At 40.3% G+C, this 11,766-nt stretch overlaps 1 long non-coding RNA gene across 1 annotated transcript; it reads left to right on the forward strand.

Annotated features, from left to right (window-relative positions):
- The first annotated feature begins 10 nt into the window (after positions 1-10).
- Positions 11-694, forward strand: LOC123587392. Its single transcript, XR_006707276.1, has 2 exons — positions 11-277; positions 397-694. It is a non-coding gene; the product is annotated as an uncharacterized LOC123587392 (long non-coding RNA).
- The last annotated feature ends 11,072 nt before the right edge of the window (positions 695-11,766 follow it).

The raw sequence follows: 11,766 nt of genomic DNA on the forward strand, positions 1-11,766 counted from the left end.
TCAGGGGCGTAGTCGCGCCCGCCTCACGCCCCCAGGAAGAGCGCCGAGCGGCGGCGGAGTCGGCCAATCCGGAGCCAGTCCTCGGGGGGCCGGTCACCAGAGCCAATGAAGTGGCAGGAGTGGGGCGGGGCCTCTGGCCTGCCGGGTAGGCGGAGGAAGACTCCATTCCTCCCGGAGCTGAACTGGGCGGGTCTGGGCGTTGGCGGGCGGTACCCGCCGGGGCGGATTTCTTGGTTGGGTCGTTGAAATAGGAGTCAGCGTCCCCTGAGGAACCTGTGTAAGCGGAGATTTAGCTTTGGGGCTAGGTGATGAAGTCTCCAGGGCTGAGAAGGCAGGAAGGGGCGTGGTAAACTTGAAAGTAGGTTTGAAGGCTTTTTTTTTTTTTTTTTTTAATAGCAGTCAGAGCAGCACCTCTGGATTTCCTCCCGGGACGTTGAATCCTCTCACACTCGGTAATGACCTTAGGTCTCGGGAGGGTCTGGTGAGCAGAGCGGCAAGCCGCGCAAAGACGCGGCTTTAAAAGCAAGGTTTTATTGAAAACACTTGAACCAACGGTTCTCAAATCCCAGCTGCTCTTTTAGAGCGACGTTCAAAATAACCAAATCCGAACACAATGAGGGAATTCAGATGAGCCCTTGGAGTTGACTTTATTTAGAGAAAATTGAGGTTGTAAAATAAAGTATCGGTTTCTTCAGTCCGACTTGGTGACATTCCGTTGGTTTTCCCACACTTCCTCTCCCCTCGAACTCCACCGTATTTAAAGAAAAATACAGGATGATGTCAATTCACTCACCTCTCAAGAGGACCAAAACTGTTGTATTTCTTTTAAACAGATTTGCTTATATGCACCATGTGGGATTTAACACAAAGTCACGCCACTTCCTCAGGCTGCAAGAATACTTATTTTTTAGCTTCTATTTTAGCGTCCTTCTTTTTCTTCAAGCACTGCTGAGATAATGTTATTTAACTTCTTATGCAGTTCTGTCCCGAGTTTTCTTCTTTGGAAAAAATGCAAAGAAAGCCTTTCATTCACCACGTTGGAGCAGCAGCCGAGCTTCGCTGGAAAAGAGAGTATTAATTTATTCTTCTAATGATCTAGGCACAAAGAAACCCAAAAACTCACTGGTAGTACAAAGCCATAATTCTCCCTCATAAGAAGGAAATCTGGCAGGCCTGCCTCAAAGTTAACGAAGAAGCACATGAAAAGATACTCAATGTCATTAGCCATTAGGGAAATGCAAATCAAAACCACAATGAGATTCCACCTCACACCCATTAGGATGGCTAAAATCAAACAGATGATTAGTGTTGTAAGGATGTGGAGAAATCGGAGCCTTAGTATATTGCTGTTGGGACTGTAAAATGGTGCAGCTGCTTTGGAAAACAATCTGGCAGTTCCTCAAAATGTTAAACGTTGAGTTACCATATGACCCAGCAATTCCAGTCCTATGCGTAAACCCGGGAGAGATAAAAACATATGTCTGTAAACAAACAAAAAACACCACCTCTTGTACATGAATGTTTACAACAGTACAATCATCAGAGCCCAAAAGTGGACAAATGTAAAATGTCCACTATTTGATGAATGGATTAAAAATGTCATCCATATAGCAGAATATTATTTAGCCAAAATAGGAATGAAGTAGTGACACATGCAACAACATGGATGAACTTTGAAAAAAAAAAAAAAATGATGCTAAGTGAAAGAAGGCAGTTACACAAGGTCACATATTGTTTGATTCCACTGGTATGAAATGTCCCTATTAGGCAAATTTATAGAGACAGGAAGTAGAGTAGTAGTTGCCAGAGGTTGAGGGGGTTAGAGAGGAATGGAGTGACAGCTAGTGGGCAGTTTCTTTTGGGGCAATGAAAATATTTTAAAAGTTAACTGTGGTGGGGGCACTTGGCTGGCTCAGTTGGTGGAGATGTGACTCTTGATCTCTGGGTGATGAGTTGAAGTCCCACAAAGGGCATAGATTTTACATTTAAAATAATAAGTAAAATTAACTGTGGTGATAGTTGCACAACTGAGTAAATACACTAAAAACTATTAAATTTTACTATTTAAATGAGTAAATTGTATGGTATGTGAGTTAAATCTCAATAAAGCTTTGATAATAATAGAGATGTTGGGGGTGCCTGGGTGGCTCAGTTGGTTTAGCATCCAACTTCAGCTCAGGTCATGATCTCACAGCTCATGAGCTCGAATCCCTGACCCTCATCAAGCTCTCTGCTGTCAGCGCAGAGCCTGCTTTAGATCCTTTGTCGCCCTCTCTCTATCTCTCTCAAAAATGAATAAACATTTAAATAATAACAACAATAATAATAAAGATGTGTAGTAAAAACACACCAAAAAAGAGTTTATAAAACTGGAGAGTAGCCAGAGGAAGGTAATGAAAACAGCCAAGGGTACACCTGAAATGAATACTATGTTAACTATACTGGAATTAAAATAAAAACAAATAAATGAAACAACAACAACCACGGGTAGAGAACATTTTTTTTTTTAATTTTTTTTTTCAACGTTTATTTATTTTTGGGACAGAGAGAGACAGAGCATGAACGGGGGAGGGGCAGAGAGAGAGGGAGACACAGAATCGGAAACAGGCTCCAGGCTCTGAGCCATCAGCCCAGAGCCCGACGCGGGGCTCGAACTCACGGACCGCGAGATCGTGACCTGGCTGAAGTCGGACACTTAACCGACTGCGCCACCCAGGCGCCCCAAGAACATTTTTTTTTAATGCTTATTTTTCAGAGAGAGGGAGTACAAGCAGGGAGGAGGAGCAGAGAGAAAGGAAGACACAAAATTCAAAGCAGGCTCCAGGCTCTGAGCTGTCGGTAGAGCTCAAACTCACGAACCCACGAGATCATGACATGAGCCGAAGTCCGACACTTAACTGACTTAGCTGCCCAGGTGCTCCAAGTATTGGAGAACATTTTAAAACTATAACTCTTGAGGCAAACTTATTTTGTGCCTAGCAAAAAGTAAGCTCCCAACAAACGTTTGAGTGAATTCTTTCTTCTGTAAGACTAAGAAGGAATAGGATATTGACAAAAAACAAAAAAAACAAAAAAAACAAAAAACAAAAAACCTCACCCATTAGGGAGTAAATAAGGTACACACTCTCTAAATAAGTTCACTGTCTCATAAGTTCACACTTTCTAAATACTTTAAGTTGGGACCTCCTGAAGCTTGAGAGGCATTTTCTGATTAAACATCATACTTTTTCAATAAATGAGATAAATTATGTGATTAATTTTTTTCTTTGTTTCAAACTTTATATGACACCTTTCTTTCAATTGTGTACTAATTGTATCAATTGTGGTTCAGGAAAATGTGGTCTGATTGCTAAGGTAATCATAACAGCCTAATACTTTGTATTTCAGAGTCAAAAAGTATTACCCAGGCACGTGAGATATTTATTGCAGTTCAATTACTTGCTTCGGATGTCATTAGAATGTTATCTGAGTTGGGTTTTTTTAATTCCCCCCCAAAATTTTATTGAATTCAAAATGGGCTATGTCAAATAATTTCAAAACTTGTCTCAAATTCAAGAAGTAGCAAATGTTTTGTTGTCTGCAGTTTTTAAAAACCTACTGAATAATCTATTTCTTTCAACATCATGTGTATTCATAAGACAATAGGGTAGAAAGCTAGCTATTTTTATTCTAGCAATGGATTCTCTCAAAGATAAAAAGTCATAGAAGACCATATGAGCCTTTTTGCAAAGTTGGTTAGCAACTTGCTATACTAAGCTATTTCCTATTTTGGAAATTTTCAAACATATAGGAAGTAAAGAGAAGTGAGTGATGAACTCCTTGTATCCATCACCCACTTTTCACAATTCTCTACCTTCTACCACTGTCTCATATCCAGCATTTGTATCTCTGCCCCCACTCCCCACCCATCCCCCTTCAAAGTTATGTCACATCATTAGATTAGTGCATGACTGGTTGCCTGGATATGAGCCAGATGAAGGTATCTGAAAATTGGGTCTGATTTGCTTGTTGGGTCACCTTCACAAATGTAACTATTTTACCCAATGTAATTCATCTTCTTTGTGGCTGTTGCTTAAATTTCATGACTTAGAAGACTGAAGGGTTCTCTAACGATCCTCAATTAACCTGTGTTTGCAAATACCAAAGCTGTAGATAGGGTATAAAATCTACTCACCGGTAGAATGAAAAATCATCTCTTCATTGGATTGCTTGAGCCAGGGCTTATCTGAATCCCAGATGTCTGATTGACTTCTGCTATGGTAAAAATAGTTTCAACAATACCTACTGCATTTTATAGAACTGTCTATGCAGCTGGAGAACAGATGGTTCCACAGAATCATTTTGTCCGGGACTCAGAATCTTTTTGGAATTCTGCTGGTGAATTATTTTGCCAACCTGAACATGTAACCCTCTTCTAAGTATCTCCATCTGTAAAATGGAGATAATGATTATTAACTAGCAGCTTATGTCTTACACTTTGCTGAATGGTTGAAGAATCTGGATGCTATACGTGAAACAGAACTTTAAACTGTTTTCTACAGAGTAAAACAAACAATGTGGGGCCATTTTATAATTCTCTAAAGTAAAGTTGGAGCATTTTACAGGCTTTCCTCCTCCCCCTTGATCCCCATGAGTAGGCAGAAAGGGGACAGGGTTTTCTTTTCAAGCCTTGGGAAACTGAGCCACAGAAGGGAGCCTTGGTGCCTGCGGCAAAGTGAGGCAGCAATGAAAACGGGACTAGCTGCCAAATCTTCTACATCCAGCCCAGTATTACGCTCGCCTATATTACTACTCTTCTAACAAAGGCGCAGACCTTGTAAAACTAGTTACCTCTTGTCCATTAGATCCACATTCACATATAGACTCTATGGATATTATATACAGCATTGGGGAGACAATTCGTCTACCACTGAAATGTGGAGTCAGTACAATTTCCACCTCGTATTGATATATCATTCGAGTGTATTAAGCACCCACTATGTGATGCCAAGCACCAAAAAAGAGGGCACATCCCCTCTCCTCATGGAGCTTAAATGGTCAGAATAAAAGAAAATGTCAGAAGTGGTACATTGGTTTCCTGCGGCTGCCATAATCAAGTAACCACAAACTTGATGGCTTAAAACAACAGGACTTCTTCTCTCACGGCTTTGGAGACCAGAAGTCCTAAATGAAGGTGCTGGCAGGATTGGGCTTCCACCAAAGCTTCTAAGGTAGTCCTTCTTTGCCTCTTCTGGCTTCATGAAGAAGCCTCTACAGACGGTTCCTTGGTTGTGGTAGAATCCCTCCAGTCTCTGCCTCCCCGTCTTCATACAGCCTCCTGGTTACGTACTCTTCTTTCTTTCCCCCCCAGTTTTACTGAGATGTAATTGATACATAACATTGTATTAGTTTTATGTGTGCAATATCTCTTCTTATGAGGACACTGGTTATTGGGGTGGGGGATGGATGAAATGGGTGAAGGTGGCCAAAAGGTACAAACTTCCAGTTATAAAATAAATAAGTCCTGGGGAAAAAACAAAATAAATAAATAAATAAATAAACAAACAAACAAATAAATAAATAAATAAGTCACGGGGATATAATATACAGCATGACAACTATAGTTAAAAGTACTGTATTGAGGGGTGCCTGAGTGGCTGAGTGAGTTAAGCATCTGCCTTTGGCTAAGGTCATGATCTGACAGTTTGTGAGATTGAGCCCTGCACCAGATGGCACTGACATCATGGAGCCTGCTTGGGATTCTCTCTCTCCCAGTCTCTCAGTTCCTCGCCCCCAATAAATGAATAAATAAATAAACAAACAAATAAACATTTTAAAAAATTACCATCACAAGAAAAAAAGATCTGTAACTGTATGTGGTGACAGATGTTGGCTAGCCTTACTGTGATGATCATTTTGCAATATATACAAATATCAAATCATGTTGTATACCTGAAAGAAACATGTCGTATGTCAATTATACTTCAATTAAAAAAAAAAAAAGGCAGAGCAGTCATTGGATTTATGGCCCACCCATATAATCCAGGACGATTTCATCTTGAGATCCCTAACTTAATTGTAATGACCTTTTTCCCAAGTAAGGTCACATTTGCAGATTCTGGGTGGACATGTCCTTCCGAGGGCCACCATTCCACCTACTACAAGTGGCAAGACTGCTAAAGAAAGATAAATGTATATTCAGTATTCTACCTTCTCATTCCCCAGTTTTAGGACAAAATTCTACCAAATTGAAGTAATTTTATTCATCATGCCTATGTTAAAATACACTTGAGTGGCTGAGGTAGTTGAGCATCTGACTTTGGCTCAGGTCATGATCTCATGGTTCATGAGTTCAAGCCCCACATCGGGCTCTGTGCTGTCAGCGTGGAGACCCCCTTCAGATCCTGTCTTTCTCTCTGCCCCTTCCCCACTGGCGCTCTTTATCTCAAAAATAAATAAACATTAAAAAAAATACACTCCTCTCTCTCTTTCTCAAAAATAAACATTAAAAATTTTTTAAAAATACATTCATGGGGAGCCTGGGTGGCGTCTGACTCTTGATTTTGGCTCAGGTCACGATTTTGCGGTTCCTGAGTTCAAGCCCCACCAATGGGCTCTGTGGTGACAGTGCAGAGCCTGCTTGAGATTCTCTTTCTTCCTCTCTCTCTCTGCCCCTACCCCCTCACATACTCTCTCTCTCTCAAAATAAATAAATAAATAAAAATACACTTATATATATTTATCTTTTTTTATTGAGATATATTTGATATACAACATTGTATAAGTTTAAGGTGTACAACATATTGATTTCATACATTTACATCGTAATGATTGTTATTGTAGCATTAGCTAACAACTCTGTCAAATACTTATCATTTCTTCTAGTCTTGCAAACAATTAAGACCTAGCCTCTTACCAAGTTTAATGTTTATAGTACTGTCATTGTCTATAATCATTGTGTTGTGTTTTGGTTCTCTTGGACTTATTTATCTGCTAGTTGCCAGTGTATACATTTAAATAACATTTCAGGGCAACTGGGTGACTCAGTTGGTTGGCGTCGAACTTTGACTCAGGTCATGATCTCATGGTTCATGAGTTCGAGCCCCATGTCCAGCTTTGCACTGGCAGTGCAGATCCTGCTTGGGATTCTCTCTTTCTCCCTCCCTCTCTGCCTGTCACCTGTCCTCTCTCTCTCAAAAATAAATAAACATTAAAAAAATTTTTTTAATAAATAAAGAACATTTCTCCCATTCCCCTACCTCCCATCCCTGGTAAACATCATTTGATTCTCTGCTCTTATGATTATTTTTAATTCCACATATGAGAGGTATCATACAGTATTTGTCTTTCTTTCTCTGACTTATCTCACTTAGCATAATGTCCTCAAGGTCCATCCATGTTGTTACAAACGTCTTTTCTAGTTAAAAAAAAAAAAAAAAAAAAATCTCCATCTCTCTACTCCAAAATCAGCCTCCAGAAACAACCTCTCTTTTTCATCACTGTGACCTAGGGAGGTGAATCCATTACCACAGTTAGAGACTTCAACACCCCTCTCTCAGAAAGGAGCAGATCCGGCAGGCAGAAAATCAGTATATACAGAAAATCAGTATCAGACATGGTTGAACTCAACAACATCATTAACTAACTGGATATAATTGACATCTATAGACTACTTTTCCGACAACAGCAGAATATACATTTTTTCTCAAGCTCACATGGAACATTCACCAACACAAACAACATTCTGGGCCATAAAACACACCTTAACAAATTTAAAGAATAGCAATCATACAGTGTCAGTGGAATTAAACTAGAAACCAGTTAAAAAAAAAAAAAAAAAAAGATTACAAACCTCCAGCTTTTCTGGTGACCAGCTCCATCACTAGGCGATCTAGGGCCCCACCTAAGTCATTCATTAATATAAATTCAGATGTGCTCAGAAGGGGCCCCTTAAACATAACAAAATACAGGGGCACCTGGGTGGCTCAGTGGGTTAAGCATCCAACTTCTGCTCAGGTCATAATCTCATGGCTCATGAGGTCAAGCCCTGTGTTGGGCTCTGTGCTAACAACTCAGAGCCTGAAGCCTGCTTTGGATTCTGTGTCTCCCTCTTTCTCTGCCCTTCTCCTGCTCATGTTCTGTCTCTCTCCTCAAAAATAAATAAACATTAAAAAAATTTTTTTAAATAACAAAATACATTCTTATCAGGAAATTCCACTGGTTTGGCTCTGTGCCGGGAACCAGGGACAAAGACCAAGTATATTTCTTATTGTACCACACAGACATTTACCAGTAGACATTAGCAATAGGCCTCAGCTATCTCATTCTGCATATGCTCCTAGGCTAACAATATATGAAAAGTAGATCAAGTCAACTTTTCCCATCCTTTTGAGAACTGATGGTAGATACTAAGCCTCTTTCCAAAGGTCAGAATAAATGCCTTTATTAAATCCCTCATTGTGTGTGGTGTTATGCCATGCTAACTGATTTCAGAGAAAATTAGCTAAACCTTGTCTCTTCTCTAACAGTTTACAATCCAGGGCAGACAGGCTGAACCTCATTCACACTTACAGACAAACTGGACAGACACAATGGAATACACACATTAAGTCAACTCATGAATGAACAAGATAAACATTTAGAGATGGAGATATCCAGATGGTTGAGATAAAAATAGTTGTCTTGAAATATTCCAATTTCAGGCTATGCAACATAAAAAGTTTTTTGTCTTCTCCATCACCACATTCATGTACCATATAAGAATGTATGTGCTGGGGGTGCCTGGGTTAGTCAGTTAAGCGACTGACTCCTGATTTAAGCTCAGGTCCTGATCTCATGGTTTGTGGGTTTGAGCCCTGTGTCAGGCTCTGCACTGATAGCGCAGAGCTTTCTTGAGATTCTCTCTCTCTCTCTCTCTCTCTCTCTCTCTCTCTCTCTCTCTGCCACTCCCCCTGCTCACAACATTGTGAATGTACTAAGTGCCACTGAATTGGTCACTTTAAAATGTTTTTAAGTGAGCTGTATGCCCAATGTGGGGCTTGAACTCATGATCCCAAGATCAAGAGTCACATGTTCTACCAACTGAGCAGATCAGGGGCTCCTTCAACTCAATTTTTTAAAAAATAAAATAAACAGGGGCGCCTGGGTGGCTCAGTCAGTTAAGTGTCCGACTTCGGCTCAGGTCACGATCTCGTGGTCCGTGAGTCTAAGCCCCACGTTGGGCTCTCTGCTGACAGCTCAGAGCCTGGAGCCTGTTTCGGATTCTGTGTCTCCCTCTCTCTGACCCTCCCCCGTTCATGCTCTGTCTCTCTCTGTCTCAAAAACAAATAAATGTTAAAAAAAAAAAAAGTGTTAGATAGGTATATTAAAAAAATAATAAAATAAAATAAAATAAAATAAAATAAAATAAAATAAAATAAAATAAAATTAAATTAAAAAGTCTTTCCTTTCATTCTGGCCTTGTCTAAAGTTTGATAAGCTCTTAATTACAGTATTATAGTATTATAGTATAGTATACATCCAAAATGTTTGCTTTTCCCTAATATATTTCTACTCTCAATGCTTATCTACATGTAGAAAATTATTAGCATAATGTTTCCAATTTAATTTCCTCCTTAATGCTTTCTCTGGAAAAAAAAAAGTGAACTGTAATTTATGTTCTTGGGATAATTTGTACTTGGAAAGTAAGAATCAGATCCAGAAGCTTACCATTTTTTTCCCTATTACCTTAGAGTGGCTGTAGTGAAGAGGTTAGTTGAAAATTTACATTCCAAATGGATTCATTATCAAGAGGGGAAAAAATGAGATGTTCAATTTTCTCTCCAAGACTTGTGCTTGGCACCTGTTTGCCAATAGTATTTTTCTGTTTTAATATTTATACTGAGATTTTTGGAGGGGGAAGGAAAGGCAGGAGTGTTTTTCATTTGTGCAAAAGATATTAAGAATCAGGTATAGGGGCGCCTGGGTGGCGCAGTCGGTTAAGCGTCCGACTTCAGCCTGGTCACGATCTCGCGGTCCGTGAGTTCGAGCCCCGCGTCGGGCTCTGGGCTGATGGCTCAGAGCCTGGAGCCTGTTTCCGATTCTGTGTCTCCCTCTCTCTGCCCCTCCCCCGTTCATGCTCTGTCTCTCTCTGTCCCAAAAATAAATAAACCTTGAAAAAAAATTAAAAAAAAAAAAAAAAGAATCAGGTATATAGTTTTGAAGGTAATCCTAAATCTATGGGGGGAAAGCCCCTAGGTTTTGGAGTTAGTCTCCACTTTCTCCTTGTCTGCCTACCCTCCCCACTCCTTGCCCATTCCTCAAATCTGGTCTATTCCCTTTTCCACCTGAATGATCCCAAAGAGCATTCAGGAAATATGTTGGAATGAATGAATGAATGAATGAGTGAGTGAATGTAGATGTGCCAAATGAGTGTTGAAGACTGTTGCTCCATCAATTCTGGGGAGGAAGAAATCATTCCAGCTGGGGAGGTCAGGCAAAGCTTCAACTCCAATATGTCTAAGCTTTGGACCTTGATTTAACCTGACCCATGTGCTTGTCATTTTAGTTGTCCTCGTGGCTTCTCCTGCAACACTGAGACAAAGTCACACTTCAGGTAAAACCAGAGAAACTAACCGCCTTCCAAACTAATATCAGACCCCTAGGCTTAAGTATGAGAGTTATTTAACATTCTTCTTGATCAACACTAACTCTTTTGTAATATCTTCCTTCAAAATATCTTCAGGAGATCCCTCTTTCTTTCCATTTCTGTCTTTTAAAGATGATTGATATAAATACTGACTGCTGTTTGTACAAATTTGGAAAACACACACAAATATATATAATGTGCTATAGACTGAATGTGCCCCCCCCTGCCCCATTCATATATTGAAGTCCTAAAGCCTCAATGTGACTGTATTTGGGATAGGGCTTTTAGGGAGTAATTAAGGTTAAATGAAGTCGTAAGGGTGAGGCCCTAATCTGATATGAATGATGGCTGAAGAAGAAGAAGAAGAAGAAGAAGAAGAAGAAGAAGAAGAAGAAGAAGAAAGAGGAGGAGGAGGAAGAGGAGGAGGAGGAAGAGGAGGAGGAGGAAGAGGAGAGATACCCCCATCCCCATCCCGGGCCATGTGAGGAAAGCAAGAAGGCAGCTAGCTGCAAAGCAGGAAGAGTGCTTTCACCAGAGACTCAGTCAGCTGGCACCTTGATCTTGGACTTGCCAGTGTTCAGAACTGTGAGAAAATAAATTCCTATTGTTTAAGCCACTGAGTTTATGGTATTTTGTTATGGCAGCCAGAGCTAATACAACATGTAAGAAGATCTGTATTATTCCAGAATCTTCTTTTTTAAATATTTGTTTATTCTTGAGAGAGAGAGAGAGAGAGAGAGAGAGAGAGAGAGAGAGAGAGAGAGAATGCGTGGGGGAGGAGCACAGAGAGAGGGGGACACAGAATCCAAAGAAGGCTCCAAGCTCTGCACTGACAGCAATGAGCCTGATGCAGGGCTCGAACTCATGAGCCCTGAGATCATGACCTGAGTCAAAGTCAGACCCTTAACCAACTGAGTCACCCAGGAGCCCCTTATTCCAGAATCTTTTAACCCAAAGGATAACTGGTAACACCATTTCTTTCCAGTTTTTCTTTTCTTTCTCACCCAACAGCTACCTTTGTAGTCTTGTATATTTGCTGGCTCATGCTCTCCCTTTCTTCCCAAATTACAGCTCTTTTATTGGACTTAAAATGTTTTCATTGATCAAATTCACCCAACTCTGCCTATACTCAAGGTCTTTCCCGTCTGGATTCCTTTAGC

Source organism: Leopardus geoffroyi, chromosome D3 (genome assembly GCF_018350155.1).
Source record: "Leopardus geoffroyi isolate Oge1 chromosome D3, O.geoffroyi_Oge1_pat1.0, whole genome shotgun sequence".
Classification (NCBI taxonomy): domain Eukaryota; kingdom Metazoa; phylum Chordata; class Mammalia; order Carnivora; family Felidae; genus Leopardus; species Leopardus geoffroyi.